This window comes from Bombus impatiens, unplaced genomic scaffold, assembly GCF_000188095.3.
Source record: "Bombus impatiens unplaced genomic scaffold, BIMP_2.2 scf_0945, whole genome shotgun sequence".
NCBI classification, from domain to species: domain Eukaryota; kingdom Metazoa; phylum Arthropoda; class Insecta; order Hymenoptera; family Apidae; genus Bombus; species Bombus impatiens.
Genome location: NT_177364.1, coordinates 76,298 through 87,809, shown reverse-complemented (window position 1 = coordinate 87,809; position 11,512 = coordinate 76,298). Strand labels below are relative to the sequence as shown.

At 48.9% G+C, this 11,512-nt stretch overlaps 1 protein-coding gene across 1 annotated transcript in view; it reads right to left on the bottom strand.

Moving 5' to 3' along the window:
• The window catches only part of LOC100742684 (GATA-binding factor C-like), a gene marked incomplete at its 3' end in the record, with an annotated part of 75,339 nt that overhangs the window by 24,820 nt on the left and 39,007 nt on the right, over positions 1 to 11,512 (bottom strand). The window contains exon 2 of the mRNA XM_033323396.1: positions 8,818 to 9,013. The remainder of the gene's footprint in view (positions 1 to 8,817; positions 9,014 to 11,512) is intronic.

The following is an 11,512-nucleotide window of genomic DNA, read 5'->3' as shown; positions in this document are numbered from 1 at the left end:
TCTCTCGGCCAGATCTTCGCAGATAAACGCGCGAACAAACCAAGAAATTCGCGGCCAGACTCACCCGTCCGCGATCACGATAGCCGATCGCTCCGACAGATCTCGGTTAATTAGCTCCCGATCTGCGCGCTTCAGTCAGGCGACACTGATGTGTGCTCGGCCCACTCGACCATCGAGTGCCTCCAAATGATTTATCAATCGGCCCGGGTACACAGTCGATGATCAAGGTCGTGGATGACGTAACCGAAAGGACCGATCGTCCGATATCGATAGAGCGTTGTACGCTCGGAAAACCACCGCGATGGACGATGTCTTTTTTCGTCTATTTATTTACAGCTATGGAACCGTTTGCTGTATAATTCGATTGCGACCAGTCAGCTGTTGACAACGACACGTAACTGTACACATTACGCGTGAAAATGACGATACGCTGGTTGCAAGAACTTTGCTCCTTCTCGGCAACATCGTCGCAGAGGATCGCCTCTTCGCGGTCCCTCGAAAACACGGCGGATTAGATAAAAATGGGAAGAAATTTGTTGAAATGGATGTTTGTAATGGCCGGCAGAATTGCTAGAAAAATATATTACGTACGTAGAAGTAGTCGATGACGGAGGGACGAGGCGTTTTCAAAATTATATGTCCAGGCCAAACAAAATACTCGAGAACGAGATCCGATAAGATATACACAAAAAGCCTGGCGATAAGATTAACAGCACGAAATCGGCCTCTACGCGGTTCCAATAATTCCTCGCGCCTCTCGCTACTTTCCACGCTAATTATAATTCAATAATTACGCTCATAATTATCGCCAATTTTTCCGCTATTTAGACAAAAGTGCACAACCTCGCAGCTTGTAACCTCCGAGCTATCATCGTCCGCGATATCGTTGACGAGCGAAACCGCAGCCAAATACGCGTACGCGATTCCTTCGATTCCACGATTCTGTCGAATTCGTCGACTTTGCCGTTCGAGTTATTGCACGTCCACAGCAGGCGAAAAACGCGTCGATCGACGACTACTTTTCTCGTGGCTGTTCGTCTTATTTCGCGTTTGGAAAATCGAAGAACTGTACGGCCAAGTGTCTCGGATGATCCTTAATACCTAAAACCTCTGCATAAATTCCGACTAAAATCTAGAGATACCCAGAGTCGTGCGGTGATTCTACCAAAAGCTAAGAAAAATTGCGGAACTCGTGGAAACGGGTGGAGGGGACGATGGAAGAATGACAGAATTCGTCGGCCCAAGTGCGATTTTCGCGTTACGCGACGACGAAGGGTCGCTGGAGGAAGCGAATCGCGCGAAAGCAAACGGCAGAGATGGCGGGAGACAAGCGGAAAGACGATCGCGATCGCTGGCGTCGATATTTTCGGCTGATCACTCCTTGAAATCGTGAGGTGGGCCTGAATGTTTCGACCATCGAGATAAGCAAGCTCGCCAGCCGATAAGAAAACTACCAAATGACTTTAGACAAGATTAGACGAGTCGAAAATAACCCAGGAGAATCTACGCTGCTGCGTTTCACGCATTTTTCCCCGCGCCTTTTCCAACCTGAGTCTTCTAACGCAGAATCTAATCGCGTCGTTCTACGACTGTCCTCATCGGCCGAAATGAACGTTGTATTTCGATAAATATTACGAAAAGACGCGTAGCTTTGGAATATTTCATTCTGCCATTCCACGTAATTTCTCCACCTCTCGTGCGCTATATCTCCTTTTATCGATAGAATAATTGAAAAAATCCAGGTATCTCGAGAGATACAGAGACGAAAAAAAGATTCGAAGCTCGAAGGACGTCGGTGGAGAAGATGAAGTTCGACGGACGGTGGAATCGTCAAAGTTCAAATTGTTGGCGGTTCAGAGTCCAACTCTGTCATTATTAAATCTAGCGATTTCGCGCAAGAACCACGATATTTCGACAAATCGCGAAAAGATGCGAGGCAACGGATCTTATCTGGTGTTATCGGCGAGGCAGAGATAAGATTTTTGCCCGGAAGGTTCGGGATAGAACCTGGTTAACTTCCATCGTGGTCATCGGCGCGTCATCGGCGCGAAAATCGCGGCAACGCGACGTTCCACGATTTATCGCAAGAGGTGACGACGTTACATCATCGCGGCGAAAAAAACACCTCCATCGAAGCGAGCCGGCCGATCACGTATCGCGTAGAATAATCTTATCGAGATTTGTTAATCTTGTTCCGTCCGAAAAAAAAAGAACGGCGTCGCGTTGCACGTGCGAGCAACTCGCCGCCGATTTCGTGACACCGCCTCGAAAATCGTTAAGCGGCGACCTCGAACCTGGAGCAAAGTCCACCAAAGACTCGCGTGCAACGTAGAAAAAAATATATCCAGTCGGATTAATCGTCCCCGAAGCATGGTGAAACGTATCTTTGCCCTTTTCCGGCCGATCTTTTCACGTGCCTGAATTAATTACTCGCCTCTTGGATCGCTGCTCGCTCGTCTCTTCCTACATCTTCTTTCTCTCGGCTACTTTATTTTAGTGGCGAACAGAAAATCGCATCGCGTGGAAAAAGCAAATATTTGGAAAGCACGCGTTTGCGGAAGCGTAATATTTCCAGTCACATCGGTCCGACCAAGATCGGAAAATTGATTCTCCGACGAAGCAGCGTAAGTCGGAATTACAAGTATTGCGAGCAGCAGCGGCGATGGAATAATATTTAAATTACCACGGAGATCGCATCAGGTGTTACAGATTTCCGATATGCTGTTAGAATCTCTGTTGAGAGATCGACGAAGAGGTAGAATTGGTTTCAGAAACGCGAGCGAAAGACAGCGACGCAGAAAATCCTATGCTGTTGACCGAAATTCGACTTTCATCGCCGGATGAAAGAAAGTTTCAAGTTGATACGCCATGAGTTAACCATAGAACCATACAAATAACAATCGTTTGCTCTTACCAGGTACGTTTCGCAAAACTACAATGTCTTTTTGTATCTTTCGTTTTAGAATCTTTTCTTTCGTTCGCCAGTTGCCCAGTCGCTACAAGATCGTGCGCGAATTTTGATCATGCGGTAGCTGGAGATTCGAATAGGCAGAGAAGTCGTAAAGCGTGGAAGCTCGACGACGATGGAGATGGTCGACGCGAGTGCGAACGACGAAGATGAGAATAAGACGCGCGCGCGATTCTCAGCCGTCGGATCGAGGCTCCAACAGGGAAACGCGATACTCGCAGACCTGCGAACCTCTGAGGCGGAATTTGTCGAATTTGTCGAATACAACACTGCACGTTTGTTGCAAAGTGGACGACGACGACGACGACGAGTGGCAAGCAGAATCCTACGTCGATCGTCTTTACGAAGAATTCTCCGATCTCGTAATTTACATCGAACCTGATAAATGGGAAATACCGGATTCGATGATTTCCGATGAACAGAAAAACGCGTAGATCCTTGGAGCCAACGTTACCGAGAATTTTCGCAATACGAAGATCTTACTCGATATCGTATCGACCAATAATTCGATTGTTCATTACAGAAACAATGGAGCACTCGTTCGTGATCTACGATATCGTTCGATTTATCGACGACTAGACCGCGGCTTCTTGCACATTTACAAGAAATTCGAGGGTGTAGAACACCGCGCACAATTCGTGCACGATGTCTGGAAGATGTGCGAGATAACCAAAGCGGAATACTTATCGCGATATTTAATAAATCAAATGCCCATTTCCATGCTATTTCTCTTCTTCTTCTATTTCTTTTCGGTTGTAGCAATTGGTAAAAATACGAAATCGAGCGAAAATGCGCCGTCTATCGATGACAGAGTCGATCCGTTTACGTTTGAAGATGGTGGAACGCGAAATCCGCGTGTATAAATTTCCGCTGGAAAAATTCCCTCGCTACATACCGTCGTGATTTTCCATTAAATACGCGACTCCATAGAAGGAACGAAGGACGAAGAATAATTAAATAAAAATTGGAGAATCGATGGATGGCGAGGCAGGAGGAGGAAGAGAAGGAGGATGAGGACGAAGAGGAGGAAGCAACGCAGCCGGCGTTTCGTCGGCGAAGAGAATGTTTATCGCGAAGAAACGAGCGAATTGCTTCGAATGCATGGTTGCGCTAATAAGCGGAGGCATTTCGCGGCTAATAAATGAAAACAGAAACCGACGGTCGTTTATTATACTTGCAAATTAGCAATTATAGGCCGCGCGCAAACCATCGGCCGATATCGCCTCCCTTCTGCAAGGGGTGAATTCCCTTTGAAAATCATCCACTTTCTCGCCGACTCGCCGCCCTGTCCTCCGATTTTCTACCTGTCGCTCCGAAAAATTCAATTGCCAGCGTCCCACTGGCATATTGGAAACCATGGTAGCACACGGATTATGCTTTGACCTGCGAATTTTTCCTGTTTATTCGACGTCCAGACTCGATGGAATCTTACAAACGCCTACCGAACGAGATATTTACAATTTGAAAAGTGACGAACGACGGCCTGTGTTTACGGAGAATGCAATCGACCCGACGTGACAATTGGTCGCGGCAGTTGTCAACTTGACGGTTGAAAAGAAAATATGATTGACGTTAACGTATGTTAATAAGCCGCTAAGTGGAACGTACGTGGAAACTAAACGCAACTAGCAGAGCCGTGTAAAGGATACGAATCGATGGCGATACGATGAAACTTGCGTTTAGAAAGCGACGAATATTCGATTCCTAACTAGAGATTTTGGTAAATTTGGAGGACAATTTTCTTCGTTTACGAAACGGCGAATCATCAGGCTGTATCGCTACAGGGATTAGCTACAGCAATTTTAAATCATTCCGCTGACGTCATCCACGAATCGATCGTCCTTCACTGGCTAATCGATTAGAAAAGAACTAGCAACGGCGGAGCAATTTTTCTACGGAGCTCGTTGCCTCTCAAAGACGATACCTACGACAGGCACTAACGACGCTCGTAATTTTCATTTCCGCGTCAACAGATATAGCTACGGCAGGCAAACGGCCGTTGCAAGAACAAAGGAAAATCCTGAGTCGCGGAAAGACCTGACTCACCGCGCGTTCTCGCCGGGTTTCTTCCGGTGAATTGGTCGATCTACCTGCGCCGTCGGAGTTCGATCGACTCCGGTCGCCTAACACATACACACACACAAGAACTATGTCTCTTTCTGTTTTCGTGGAAATCAAACTGTTACGCAATCGACCGTAACGAGTTACACGAGTATTATTCGTGCATCGGGTTTCCAATTTGCCATGGAAAGCCGGTAACCCGATCGATCGGAAAAACTGGACTCTCCTATGCCGCGGTTTCCCCTGGGAACCTAAAATTCCGAATCGACTAGCGTAGGATTGCGCGACATTTCGCCTTTCTGTTGCTCTCTGACCGCTAGGTCGTAACGCCGAGCGAATTTTCCCAAGATTCGAGTTAACTTTTAGTTTCGTAGGGTGGTGTGTACGCAAGCTGAAGATAAACAGCGCAGCGTGAAAGAGAATTAGCGACCGTCGGCGCCATCTTTTCGTCCCACTGGCGTGAGCAAACAAGCAATTTCTTCGACCTCTAAATAGACCGGAGTCAACGACCTATCCGAATAAAAAGGCACGGCTGTTTTTGTATGGAATCGCAGGCGCTCGACTGTAAGCAGTTACATTTTTCACGCGATGGCAGGCAAAAGTTAGAGGGACGAATTTCGAAAACAACCTACCGGCAACTTGAATTTCTCCTACGTAAGGATCTGAGACTTCCTAAATTCCAAAGTCGTACTTTCTCAGCCAGAAAGGTAACCGGAGTATCGCTGCGACTCCGAAAAATCTGTCACACGGATCTCTAGAATTCCGATTTCTCCGACGTTCGATCCTAAGAGAATTCGACCTAGGGACCGATGGCAACTCGATCGCGATACGTGGACGTTACGACGCCAATTTTCCTCCACAGCGATCGGATTTTCACTCCGCTCTCAACTCCGTTTGCGTCCATCGCACTGAGAAACACGAACAGAAACAACTCCTTGGGTGGTGTACAACGACATCCTACAACGACCCTGTACAGTCGAAGGAAAAACAACCGACTATCGAACTATCGCACACTCGCAAGAGAATAGTCGAACGCGAAAGACAATCGAATGGAGGCGCCAGAGGAAAAGCGTACGACGATCTGGCGCTTAGCAGGTATTCGCTGGAAACTGTCACGGAATCTACTCCAAATTCGACTTAGCGTTCGTTACACCGATAAGAGGATAGAACGTGAACCGCGAGGCAAAGTGGTACACGCTGCTCCTCTCTGGAAAAGGAGTCGGCGATCGGTGGAGCGGCGGTTCGCGATCGTTACGAGCCAAACACGCTTACCTGAACAGTTATGAATTCCGAGTGGCGCGGTATGTCGCCGCGCGGCGTCTCGTCGCTCTGTGGGCGTGTTTCAATATCGTTATCACTAAGTTAGCACCAAGAAGACACTGCACAGTACACACACACAGCACATCGTGGCGTTCGGATGGTTGCCCGCGTCGATAGCTGGGCCCCTGTGTATCGCGCGCGTCGTCCAAGTCGTCGTCCAAGTCGTCGTCCGAGTCGTGGCCGAGCCGTTCGTGAGAAACAACAGTACGATGTAACGAAACCGATGCACAGGGAAAACGAGCACGGTAAATCGTGCACGGAGAGCTGCTGGGCTTGGTGCTCGAACCGGGTCGTCGGGATGTCAGGTTCGCGTGTCTCCGCGAGTTCCCCTGGCTTTCCTTCTGCCGTCTGTTTTCCTCTCGCTCGACTGCTCGATCCGCGTTGGGAGGGGAGACAGATAGAGAGAGAGAGAGAGAAAGAGAGAGAAAGATTTTTGGAAGCACGCGCGCGCGCGCACGTAAACTCGAGTCGATGCGACTGTCGTGGCACCCGGCGCGGAACTAAGGCGAACGAAAACACCGGTCTCGACGTTCCCCTCGCGTTCACCAGCGTTCGTTAGGGTTCGCCAGCGTTCGGCACGACTCGGCACGACCCGGTCACGCCTACCGCCACGGACCAACCTACTAGCGGGCGTTTACTCCCTCCCCACCATCGAACCAACGAGAACGACCCAGCGGCGTTCGTGTTGCTTCTCCTGTCAACACCGAGCCTCTCCCTTCTTTCCAGCAGGACCCTAGCGGCGCTCCTTTTTCCGCGGTGCCTAGCCTCTTGTTTTTCCAACCGCGATTTCGCCTTTTTTTCTTTCCCTTGTTCGTTCTAGGGCTGCCCTCTTTACACTCGCTTGCCGAATCGACGATGTGCACGGAATCCGAGGATTCGCGGTTAATACGTTCGACAGAGCCGCTAACGAGTTTACGATTCCAGTTTCTTGCTTTCCGGTCGATCCGTCAACAGCAGCCGGCAAATTTACGTACCCGGCAGAAACGTCCCTATGCTCCTTTTCCCACTTTTCCAATCTTCTCGTCTCGGCCTTTCTCCGGCTCTCCCTCGAAGAAGGACTCGGTGTTACCCTTTAGCAAGATATTTCAGAGGAAATCGATACGAGAGATCGTGCTCACCGATCACGATCCCGTCGTGGTTGCTCGATACTTTTGCAACGTCGAGCAGAACGAGCGGAACAAACTGTTGGAAAATGAATCGCAATTAGCATAATCGCGACGTCTGTGTGTGAACGCGCGTAGGCACGTGACAGACTCTCTTCAGCAACCGATAACGGTTACACGCGTTTTTCCTTTTTCTTGTCACGAACGTCGTAAACGAGAGACGTGTGCTTAATTAATATTGCGAGTGCGAACCGCGGCCAAACGTTGTATCCATAGTAACCCATTATCGAAACACCCTATCTACCTACATACCTACATTATTTGAAAAGACAGCGCTGGAAAATCCATCCGAGACGAATCTGGATCGGAGGTTCGGCGAAGGATAGCGGCGAGCAGGAGGCCGATTAACGGAGCAAATTTTTCAATCGCGTTGCTAGGGACAGTGTACGTGAAAGCGTCTATCTGAGCGATGATCTTCGCGCGGGGCACGCGCCGTGCCTCCCGTTTTCCTCGATCCGATCTAAATTTGGGTCGACCGATCGCGCAAGGCATCTCTTTCATCGCCACAAACGCACACAGGCGCGCCTACACCTGCGTAAAGGCACGCGCTCGCACACGCTCGCGACAGAGAACGATGAAATCAGCGCACTGATCCGACGGAATTATTCAACACCTCCCTAGCTAGCGGCCGCATCTACATAATATTCGTTCGTTCGATAAGCTGGATTTCACCGGGGGACATCTTTACGGTACTTGCAAAGTCTAGGAACCAGCAGCAAGCCACTCGCCCTTGCACTTTGCCTTCCACCACACCGAGTTTTCAATAATCCTCGTCGAACGTTTCTCGGTTGCTATCTGTTGGTCGAGAATTAACCGGTTCAGCCAAACGATCCTGCATTTTCCATTGCTATTTTCTTGCTCCCTTAGCGGATCGAGAGAAAGTTCATGAAACGGAGATTACAGAAATATAATTTCATGGCATGGAATTATAAACTTCCAGTACGAAAGTTAGAAAAATGCACTGCGAGTGTTTCGAGTTAGCTGGTCGTCGCTCGAAAATCTTTCGATTTTCATCAAAGTACGCATCAACCACTAAAGGACTGTATTTGTATCTATACGACCGAATGTCAGGCCGCGCGTTTAAATCGTAAGAAACAGAACTAGACTCTTAGAAAACATGTTGCGTGTGTAGATATTTGTATCGAATTTCGTGAACGAACGAACAGTGGTAACGCGTAACGCACAGCAAAGGTGCATTTATACGCAATCGTGCAATGTTGTTTCCATGTGCTGGCCGTGCAACGCACCCGAATTGGTTACCATAGTTTTATATGTAACAGTTTAGGTATTATACATCGTCCATACCGTGTTCGTCAACATCCACGGTGTCCACGTTTCCCAGTCACATTTCCTAGTCTCCGATGTTTCCGTTGTTTCCTCGTCTGTCTGGTTCAGGAGACGTACGAACATCTGACAGCGTACAAGGAAGGTGTTCGTACGTCTCCCACGAGAACATCTCGACGAATACCAGGAAGAAATTGAACAACCTGAACCAGTGTCGCTGCAATGAGAAATAAATCGAAGATTAGCGCATTTGATCTTTGTATCTGCCTAGGCTGTTACAAATGTTGGTTGGATTGTACGATGAAACTCGTAGAATAAGAAATCTGTCTAACAACAACGCGATCTTGACCGGTTGGATTTTATTTTTTTTTTTTTTCTTTTTGACGGACCTTAAAACGGCGGAACGTGGTCCCTGGATCTCGCGAAAACTGTTGAAGACACGTAACGAAGGGGTAACGTGCCGAAATATTTATAACGAGCAAACATTTGTAAATTTCCCCGGCGTTCCATTGTAAAACACTTTGCACGTTAGGTTAGACGCGCGGTTATCGGCGATCTACGCAAATTTGTCGTGCAAATATTCCGAGTCGCCGGGGGTTATTAATGTATTCAAAGCAGGCCGTACGAGCATATGGTACGTGCACGGTCTGATGGAACGATTTGGCAGCGTCGAGCCGCAGTATCTGCCAATCGGTGGTGAGAACTGCATTAAATTCGCTCGGGAACATTGAATTTTCCACTGGCGCCCGTTCTATCGCCGCGGATATTCACCGCGTGCCGCCGATAATTGCGCGATTCCGCGTGCCGTTCGAAGAAATCTCGTCCGCGTTTCTTCCAATTTTTCATCCGCCGATTCAACTACACCGCATGACGCGTACTTTTAAATTATCGAACGTTGCCGAACAATCCAAAAAATAGGAAAAACCAGCATTCGAATTTGGCGATGCGTTCGTGTTAAACACGTAAGGTGAAATCCGGCGAAAGACAGGTATCGTAGGAAAATCTTGCTGCCACGCGACATCGTGGGAAGTAAAGATCGATCGTCGACCTGTTGGAGACTCAAATTCGCTATTGTAATTTTCGTATGTCGGAGATGTGGAGCGATAAAACGACGAGCGACAGAATCAGGTTGGAGATCGGCCGGTAATTCGATGGTACGTTGTTCGGTTTTGGAGCGGGTCGGGCGAACATACAGAGCTTACGTGTCTACCTAGATACAGGTACACGCGTGCACGCGTTTCCGTGAGCCGATCTGGATGCCGGCGGCCTATCTAGATGAGATACGACGATTAAGATACACGCCCCTCCTCCGAAAACCAGAGGCCGGAAAGCAACGAGAGATGAGACGACAAGAGAGCACCGACTGGCGTTACAAGTTGGCCCAGGTCGGGCGATCCGATAGCGGCTGACTTTTCCGATCCGCTCTATCGCGATGCAGCCGCGAGAACTCGTCGATAACGTCGCCGAACGGCGTTAACGAGTAACCGATTGACTCTGACGATCGATAGGTATCGATAACGCGTCAGCTTTCTTTCGTCCTATCGGGTAATTCCAAACCTGTTCAAATTCTAAAGAATATAGTCCACTGCGAAATACTTTTGCTAGCAAAGTGCATTTCTCTGGGAATAGAAAAAGGCCGATCGTTGATTTATGCTTCCTCTGTGAGATCGTTAACAATCCGCGCGTTACTGCACCGGTTTCGACGTTGTCCTCTACACGCAATCCGCTATTCGGACTTGTCTTCCACCTAAAAGTGTTCTAAACGCGCCGATTCGCGGGATCTGTTCACAGGCCAACGACCTTCGACGCGCGATCGCTCAGCGGATCGCTTTCTACCTTCGAGACTGGGGAAAATTCTCGAGGAACATTAGCTTTCAGACGGGATTTCGGTGTATTTTGTAGCACTTATTCGCCTATTCTTGTCTATTTACACGCGTGCGTATGCATTTTCTTATCTCTACCGCTCGGTGTTTCTCCTGTCTTTTATTCTTCTCGTTTCTCTTCTCTGTGACGCAAATACGCGACACGTACACGGAGTAACCTTGCACGCAACTTGCTAATCGCCCTCTTACCTCGTACGACGATAACGTACTCGATCATCGCGATAGACGACGAGTTTTACCGAAAGCTACAGCAAGAATCGCCGAATATATCGAAAATAAACAATCTTGGGACGATAACGTAAACGGCGGAACGTAAATTCCATTTACAACGAACGATATTCTTTCGTTGTCTTATCGACCATCGGTTCCCAACATCGGCCCGACCCGAACTAGGATCGACGATGCGAAAAGAGCTCTCAGGCTTTCGGCTAATCGCAAGAACAACGTAATAGGCGCTTTACCGAAAGAAGCATCTCGGCGAGGAAAGGGTTCGGTGATTCTGTGGTCGGGCCAAGTCGGTTCGATTCCGTGGCGGGAAGGACGCGTGTCTCGCTTTCACGGCGCTGCGGGTCGGCTGAGTGGGGGTAAAAGCGCGGTGTGCGTGTGGCGGTGGTGGGGGAAAGGGACGTGGACGGGTTGGCGGCGTTGCCGGGTCGCCGGGTGGCTGGAGTACCGACGGAGAGTACAACCGAACAATCTGTAGAAGCTTGTTCGGGACGAGAGAAGTCCGTAGATCAGCCAATCAGATAGGCATACCCCCCCTCTCGTCCATTGTCACAAAATGGCGGCCCTAAATCAGCCAGACTCCGCCTATCGCGACCCCCACCCTCTGG